This window comes from Mus caroli, unplaced genomic scaffold (assembly GCF_978045245.1).
Source record: "Mus caroli unplaced genomic scaffold, Mus_caroli_1 scaffold_14, whole genome shotgun sequence".
NCBI classification, from domain to species: Eukaryota; Metazoa; Chordata; class Mammalia; order Rodentia; family Muridae; genus Mus; species Mus caroli.
Genome location: NW_028227269.1, coordinates 20,395,978 through 20,404,272, shown reverse-complemented (window position 1 = coordinate 20,404,272; position 8,295 = coordinate 20,395,978).

Here is an 8,295-nt window from a genome sequence, read left to right as displayed (position 1 = left end):
TGAATCTGTAGATTGCTTTTGGCAAGATAGCCATTTTTACAATGTTGATCCTGCCAATCCATGAGCATGGGAGATCTTTCCATCTTCTGAGATCTTCTATAATTTCTTTCTTCAGAGACTTGAAGTTTTTATTATACAGATCTTTCACTTCCTTACTTAGAGTCACGCCAAGATATTTTATATTATTTGTGACTATTGAGAAGGGTGTTGTTTCCCTAATTTCTTTCTCAGCCTGTTTATTCTTTGTGTAGAGAAAGGCCATTGATTTGTTTGAGTTAATTTTATATCCAGCTACTTCACCGAAGCTGTTTATCAGGTTTAGGAGTTCTCTGGTGGAATTTATAGGGTCACTTATATATACTATCATATCATCTGCAAAAAGTGATATTTTGACTTCATCTTTTCCAATTTGTATCCCTTTGATCTCCTTTTGTTGTCGAATTGCTCTGGCTAGGACTTCAAGTACAATGTTGAATAGGTATGGAGAAAGTGGACAGCCTTGTCTAGTCCCTGATTTTAGAGGGATTGCTTCAAGCTTCTCACCATTTACTTTGATGTTGGCTACTGGTTTGCTGTAGATTGCTTTTATCATGTTTAGGTATGGGCGTTGAATTCCTGATCTTTCCAAGACTTTTATCATGAATGGGTGTTGGATCTTGTCAAATGCTTTTTCCCGCATCTAACGAGATGACCATGTGGTTTTTGTCTTTGAGTTTGTTTATATACTGGATTACGTTGCTAGATTTCCGAAAATGGCGCTGCCTCAGAAGCTCTGTGGCTCTCGCCTGTCCCAGAAGCTATTAGCTTCTGTGATCCACATTCTCGCCTGTGCAGACAACTTTCTGTGGAGTCCCGGAGCCAAGAATCCATATATATTTGAGCATATATTTTTCATATAAAAGACTATAGTCCTATTATTTTTTTTTTTTTACCTTGCGTGTACTGGTCTGTTTCTGTTGCTCTAATATACCTGATGTTGAAATTTTTGAAGAAGAGGAGGTTGGCTAGGATGTTGCCAAAATGGTACATTGTTACTGCTTGTCTGGAGGATATGGAGCCGGTGGGTTCATCCCTACACCGGGAGATAATAAGAACAGCAGGGGGCGGGGGGAGAGGGGAGGAAGTTAGCTAGAGGTTTTGGAAGCTGCCCTGGTTAGTTTTGTCAACTGGACACAAACCTAGATATAACTGGAAGGAGAATCTCAGTGAAGGAATTGTTTCCATCAGATTGGGATTCAGACATGTCTGTATGACATTTTCATGATTATTAATTGATGTAGATGGCCCAGTCCACTGTGGGTGGCACAATTCCTAGGCAGGTGAGCCTGGCCTGTGTAAGAAAGAGGCTAAGTAGATCAAGGAAGGCAAGCCAGTAAGCATCATTCCTCCACAGTCTCTGCTTCAGGTCCTGACTCCAGTTCCTGCCCTGGCTTTCCTGAATGATGGTCTATAACCTGTAGCCCAGTGAAACCCTTTCCTTCCTCGAGTTCGTTTTAATCAGTGTTTTATCACAGCACAGAAAACAAACTAGGACAGAGGTGTACAGTCTAAGATCAAGCAGCCCCTTCCATGTAGCTTCTTCACGTAGGTGGTAAGATAATGTTGACATCATTTACTTGTAAGATTGATCACAGGTTGGAAGCCAGAAAAACAGACATCAAACTCCCTACTTTAGAACTCACTTTAATGAGAACTAATGCAGGCAGATTTCTGAGTTCGAGGCCAGCCTGGTCTACAAAGTGAGCTCCAGGACAGCCAGAGCTATAAAGAGAAACCCTGTCTCAAAAAACCAAAAAAAAAAAAAAAAGAGAGAGAACTAATGGAGGTTCCCGAGAAAACTCCCTTAATTGCTTCCAAGGATAGTACCCTCAGTGCCCTAACTCCTCCTAGTCCCCACCTGAGCCCCACCATGACACCAAGGCCAAGGCTACAAAACAAGGACCATTAGGGGACAAACCACATTAGAACAGTAGCAGCAAGAGAAAGGGTTTGTTATCCCAGAAGATGGGATAAGCAAGAACTATGCATAAATTCATACAAGTTCATTTCAGATCAGGGTGTTTTGTTTTGTTTTGTTTTGTTTTGTTTTGTTTTGTTTTGTATTGTTTTGTTTTTGGTTTGGTTTTTGGTTTTGTTTTGGTTTTTTCGAGACAGGGTTTCTCTGTGTAGCCCTGGCTGTCCTGAAACTCACTTTGTAGACCAGGCTGCTCTTGAACTCAGAAATCTGCCTGCCTCTGCCTCTCGAGTGATGGGATTAAAGGCGTGCGCCACCACGCCCCACACTTCAGATCAGTTTTACCACTGAGAGTTATTTTAAAAAACTAGACCTTTGCCAGGTGTGGTGGCCATACCTTTAATCCCAGAACTCTGAAGAAAGAAACAGGCAGATCTCTCTTAGGCTGTGGCTAACCTGGGCTGCACAGTGAGACCCTCTCTCAGACAAGTGGATTCTTTTTGAGACTTTGAAGAGCTAAAAAGTTCTGGATAAAGACTTGTAGACCTCTGATGACATCCTCAGCATCCTATCAACAGTGCTTCTGGGAGGTAATGGAAGCTAGCAGACAGGCCTTTGTTGGGCAAGTGTTACTAGATCCTTTCAGGGAAGAAAATGCTGGAAGTCTGGCTTCTATCCTCTCTCTGATTCTCCTCTGTCATGCCGTGAGCATCTCCCCTCCCCTGTATTCTTCCTCCATGATGTCTTGCCTCACCTACAGGCCCCAAACAATCAAGACCAAAGGACAGAAACCTCTAATCCTGTGAGCCAACTAAAGCTTCATCCTTTACTCCATTCATCTAAGGAAACCAAAGGAAGACGGATAGAAAAGCCCATGCCTGGTGCCCAGTAAGATTGGCTAACAGCCCATTTTCCAGAGGAATGTTCTGGCTCTAGTTATTCCCAAGAACCTGAGATTTCTCACTGTCCAGCCAAGGGAAAAGGTAATGTTCTCAACTCTGAAATTTTCTGGAGGCTTGGCTGGTTTAACACAGACAGTTCCAGTTTGCTTGCAGTTAACTTGTAAATGATAATTCTGGGAATGAACAGATCTGAGTATTAAAGGAACTTTGTGGTAAACAATGCAATAAAATAGGGACACCCACAAGGACCCGTGATGTGAACAGGGAAATTTCACTGGGACTTTCTCCTCCACCTCCTAGAGTACTTGCCCCCAGATAATGTTGTGAAAGCAACCCATTTACACCCAAGGTGAGAGACAGCCACATGTGTGGATCACTCACCTCACGGTTTGTGCTTTGGGGACAGAGGCAGGGAAGGATTTGGCAGCACACAATTATAACACAGATGGAAATTTAGATCTGGGTGTCAATCTATTGCTGCTGTGCCCAAAGATCAGAGAGGGTGTTGGATCCCCTTGAACTGGAAATACAGATAGTTGTTTTGGGTTTTGTGTTTTGTTTTTTTGTTTTGTTTTGTTTTGTTTTGTTTTGTTTTGTTTTGTTTTGTTTTGTTTTGTTTTGTTTGGTTTGGTTTTGAGACAGGTTTTCCATGTATAGCCCTAGCTGTCCTGGAACTCACTCTGTAGACCAGGCTGCCCTCTAACTCACAAATGCACCTGTCTCTGCCTCACAAGTGTTGGGATTAAAGGCATGTGCCACCACTGCCCGGCCAGATAGTTGTAAGCCACCATGTGAGAGCTGGGAACTGAACCCCATTCCTCTGGAGGTGCAACAAGTACTTTTAACTGCCGAGTCATCATTTCTCCACCACACCCCTATCTTTAAAACACACTCACAGGCATGCACAAACATATACAAGTGCACACATACAAATGCACACACACACACACACACACACACACACACACGTACATGTGCACACATATACATGCACACATACACACACATTTTAAAGTTTTTGTCATTATTGTATGCGGCTGTTTTGCTTTCATTTATGTCTGTGCACCACATGCATGCAGTGCTCTCAGAGACCAGAGAGGACATCACATCCCCTGGAACTGGAATGACAGATGATTGTAAACTTCTGTGCTGGGAGTTGAACCTGCTCTCAACCTCTGAATCATCCCCACTTTAAAAGGGGTTCTTCCACTGAGCTATGCCCTAGATATGCTCATGTCTACACCACGAGTATCTGCTCTAGTGTTCATGATCCCACTATCCACGTTTTGTGTTTGTTTCTGCAAAGAAATAAAATACCTTAGGAAGCTCATCCTTGGGCCCAGACAAATGAATTTGTTCTTATTTTTTGGGACAGGGTCAACTTTGTAGCCTGGATAGCCTGGAATTTTCTTGTAGACCAGGCCGGCCTCAAACTCACAGAGATTTGCCTGTCTCTAGATTCCTGAGTTCTGGGATTAAAAGTAAGTGTGACCATGCCCAGTTTAGGCCTCAACATTTGACAATGTGTGTATTCTGGATCACCTTTATGACTGACTTTAGAAAATGAATGACAAGCAAATCTATCCTAAGCTTATTTTACAGAACAACACACAAAGACTTTATTTTGTCATCTTAATAAAGTCTGTAGACTCTCAGTGCTGAAATAAAATAGACAGTCCTAGATAAAGGAGCCTTAAACTGGAGTCTGTGGTGGCTAGTCAGGTGAGCTCTGCCACACAGTCAGGAAAGCTGGATTTGGGAATTTGTGTATGTGGTAGAAATACTACATGGTGGTATGTCACTGTGCATCTCTTCCCAGTTCCATAGTCTGGCAGCTTGAAATTGCTTCGTAGGAGTATTTACACTAGAGAAATGGGCAGCCGTTGATCGTGACTGTACTTCTTGCTTAACTGATTGTCTAAGCCAAACAAGGCAAGGGAGTGTTATGAATTTGTTGAGGATTACATTCATAGGCAGGCACATCTGAGCCACTGCATTGTGAGTAGCAAAGATGTTTGTGGAAAAAAGCTGCCAATCCTCTATGTTATAGCAAGGAGGCCACAGTTGTCATGGGCAGATGAAGTTGCACCAGACATCTTTACCAGCCTTTCTTGCTCATTAACATAAATAAATGCCAACTGACATTGGTGTCAGAAAAAAAAAAACTCCTCTGTCAATGACAGCAGCTACTTCTTTGCTGACTGAGTTGGATAATAAGCATTTCTTCTACATCTTATTTTGTCCAGGCATGGTTAAACTGCAGATTGGGTATTTATGCAAGCACTTGGCAAAAATCAATGGAAGCATCTATGAGAATCAATTAACTACACAGGCTTCGCTATAGAGTAGCAGATATCTCTGAATGCTTTGCAGGCTGTGTGCTGTCCAGTCTGTAAGTTAGCAAACATAAAGTAAGTTTATTTATGGATATACACACACATCTATTTTCAGAGCCTAGGCTTTCAATATTTACCAGCCCACTTTGAATACAATTCTATCTTTCCTGCCAACAGGCAGAGCAGTGGCCCTCCCAACTCTGATTCATGCTCCTGGAATTAAATACATATAGGATTAAAGCACTGATACACTGAAATGCAAGCAAAGGCAACTAGTGTTAATAATTATTATTTGTCTTTCAGCAATTAAGGGAATGCCATTTGTTGTTTTCATGCACTTAGAATAATACAAACGAGTGCCAGCAGAGGGCAGGGTTTGTTTTCATGGGAAAGCAAAACAAACCAAAAAAAAAAAAAATTAATTAGCACTCCACATGCAGATAGCTTTTGCTAAAGCTTTTAAAGAGTGCTTGCAATACTTTATTTTTTTTCTTAGATCACAGCACTCTCTTCATAGCTGGGTGTGGTGGTGCATGCCTGTGATCCCAGCACTGGTGAGGCTAAGTGGGAAGCTTAGGAATTTGAAGCTACAAATTCTGGGCAGCAGAGCCTATTAGAAGTCAGACATAGTAAGATCCTATTTCTAGAAAACAAAACAAACAAAAAAAAATCCCTCTTCCTTCAGCATGTGGATGCATTCATAGGTTTCTCTCCCTCTCCTTTAGATGGGGCAGCCATTTTTCCAGTGTTTTCCTATTGTCTATGAAATAAAAGTGAACTTCTTGATTCTACTCTAGCCCTTCCCCCAACCCTTCTCCCAGCTACCCTCTGACCTCTAAGCACCTCCAAAACCTGCCTGCCTGTGTAGGGGCCTTCCACTAAAAATATCTTTGACAGGTTCTGTGGGACTCAGACATGAATAACTGGGAAACTTTTTTATTGAGCATTTCATAACATGTGCATAGTATATAATATGCTGCATAGCCTTCTAACAGGAACAGATGACCATAGCTGAGTGATTTTTCTCAGCCAGGAAAATACTTCCTTAGTCAATGTTCTTCAGGCCCTTGAGACTGAACTTGAGCAGCTCTGTTTCCTTGCTCCTGTTGGTGAAATTGTGGATGTATGCAGTGGACACCCCAGGGATGATCAAGCACACCCCCAAATGGCGAGGCCAGGGAGAATCTAGAACCACAACTTCACACCATTACTCACACTCCAACCTGTCACTGGCTCCTCACAGGTGACCCACCTTTACCTCTCTTCCCCTGAGAAACTTTCTTGACCACACCATTCATTCACCTGTAGAGAGTTGAGAAGTTGCTACACTCACCCAAGAGCCCCACACTAAAGCATCTGCAGTACACTAGACCTGCTCAGCAGAGAGTGTCAGCCACATCCTTGAGACTTCAAGCTGCCCCTCCCCGAAGCTCACAGCACCCCTCTGTGTTTCCCCACTGAGAGCAGCTCTGCTCCTCATTGGCTTCCTGTAGGACAGGCTAGCTAACTTTTGACCCTGGAACATTGTCGTGAGCTTCCTCATCTTCACACACCTTCATACCCTCGAACCAAATCCTTGGCCTGGAACACTTTCTTTTTCTTGACTGCTTGGAAAGTGTCTTGGTCATCTTTAAGAATCAACCCCAAACCTGAGCCTGAGGGTCCAGTTATTTTCAATTCTTTCTCAGCCTGTCTGGGAAAAATTGGTGATCTTGGCTACTCTCCTTTCTTGAAGCATTAGACAGAGAATCTGCAAGGCAGCAGAAAAGAAACAGAGCAGAGCACAGCACTAAGGTCTTGGTGCATGGGGGCAGTGGGGAGGGACATCCTTTTGGAGACTGGGAAGAGAAAAGGGATGAGAAACTGTCAGAGGTTAGACCAGGAGGGGGATAATGACTGGACTGTAGAAAAAAGAATTATTATTAATAAGAATAAGAATAATAGATCTTGGTGCACAATGAGACGCCTACCACACTTTTCTCTGCCTGTCTCCATCCTAGCTGACATGCGAAGTGATTGGTTTTTGGCCAAAAATTGAGTCAGACAAGGTGAGAGCACTCATTTCACTGAACTTACAATACATCTCAACCCCACTCTGTTCTAGAAGCTTCCATTATAGAACGATTTGCACTTATCGCTAAAGCATCTGCTTCTTAATATTTATTTATTTATTTATTATATGTAAGTACACTGTAGTGTGTCTTTAGACACTCCAGAAGAGAGCTGGATCAGACACTCAGATTTTGTTACTGATGGTTGTGAGCCACCATGTGGTTGCTGGGATTTGAACTCAGGACCTTTGGAAGAGCAGTCAGCACACTTAACCACTGAGCCAGCTCACCAGGCCCAGCATCTGCTGCTTGATGCTCACCTCTTTTACTCAGCTTCTGGGAAGCTCTAAAATGGGGCAGACACAGAGTAGGACTTCCATAAATTTCATTTGTCTTTTTGAGACTGGGTCTTTCTATGGACTCCCTAACCATTACTAGAAAACTAATTGCATGGCACCACTTAACTTTTGGAAGGCAGAATGAGAGGCGACATGAAATCCTTACTGAGAAAGTCATTGGTCTGCCATCTGCCAAGACAGAATGGGGTCTTCACCCATGATAGGTTAGGCAAGCTGCTCAAGTAGTCTGGGAAACTTATTTACAGAGGAATGAACATACTGGTTGGGAGGGTGGTGATTGGACCACCTTGCACTTCCCCACACTGCCCCCAATCAGACAGTAACTTACAAGCCTCCTCCTCCATGTTGGAAGCCTAAGGCTCAAGATGACAGCCATGAACACAGTTCCATATGAATAAAGGAACTCCTGCCTCAATCTGTGGTGTGCCAACAGTGGTCTGGAGAGTAGCAGTGGCCTGGAAGTCTGGTAGAAATGCAGAACTCACTCCTGCCAAGTCTTAGGGAGACCTTGAGCTAACTCCTTTGCACTTAACTTTTGAGAGAGGTTTTTCTAGCTTACACGGGGATACATCAAAACAAGGACTTTGTTTTCTCATCTTGTCAGAAGGCTACTATTTCAAAGTGTGTGAACACTATTGTAGCATTGGGATTTAATCTAAAAAAATCAGAGGTTTGGGTCTCTATCATATTAAT